Source organism: Rhododendron vialii, chromosome 3a, assembly GCF_030253575.1.
Source record: "Rhododendron vialii isolate Sample 1 chromosome 3a, ASM3025357v1".
In the NCBI taxonomy this organism is placed as follows: domain Eukaryota; kingdom Viridiplantae; phylum Streptophyta; class Magnoliopsida; order Ericales; family Ericaceae; genus Rhododendron; species Rhododendron vialii.
Genome location: NC_080559.1, coordinates 4,013,938 through 4,014,396, shown reverse-complemented (window position 1 = coordinate 4,014,396; position 459 = coordinate 4,013,938). Strand labels below are relative to the sequence as shown.

The 459-nt window shown below is 38.1% G+C and overlaps 1 pseudogene; it reads left to right on the top strand.

Annotated features, from left to right (window-relative positions):
• Window positions 1-207, top strand: LOC131321530 (U2 spliceosomal RNA; annotated as a pseudogene).
• Window positions 208-459: the final 252 nt, after the last annotated feature.

Genomic DNA, 459 nt, shown 5'->3' with positions numbered 1-459 from the left:
ATACCTTTCTCGACCTTCTGGCTAAGATCAAGTGTAGTATCTATTCTTATTAGTTTAATATATCTGATATGTCGGCAATCGGCTCACTCTTTATTAAATTAATAAATAAATTTTTTAGAGGGAGGGCCCACTATATTAGCTTGCTAATGGGGCGGCCTCTCATGCATTGCCTTTGTGTTGCACTATTGCCTTGACCTGGCACACCCCACCCAAACAAAGTTACGGTTTCTGCTACTTTGTGTCTAGAACCAAATTAGTTAGCTTGACATCTGCAGATGTGTGTAATTGATAATTTTTTCAACTATTTAATTGCGGGGCTAAGGTCTCTTTCCCTATCAGTATGTTTTAGTGGGTCTGTTCTGAACTCTGTAGTTCTCAAGTTGTGAACTCTAGTTTTCGTAGCATGGTTTTGGTTTTCATGAATTTAACTTACCCAAAAGAAAATACAAACCAACCCCA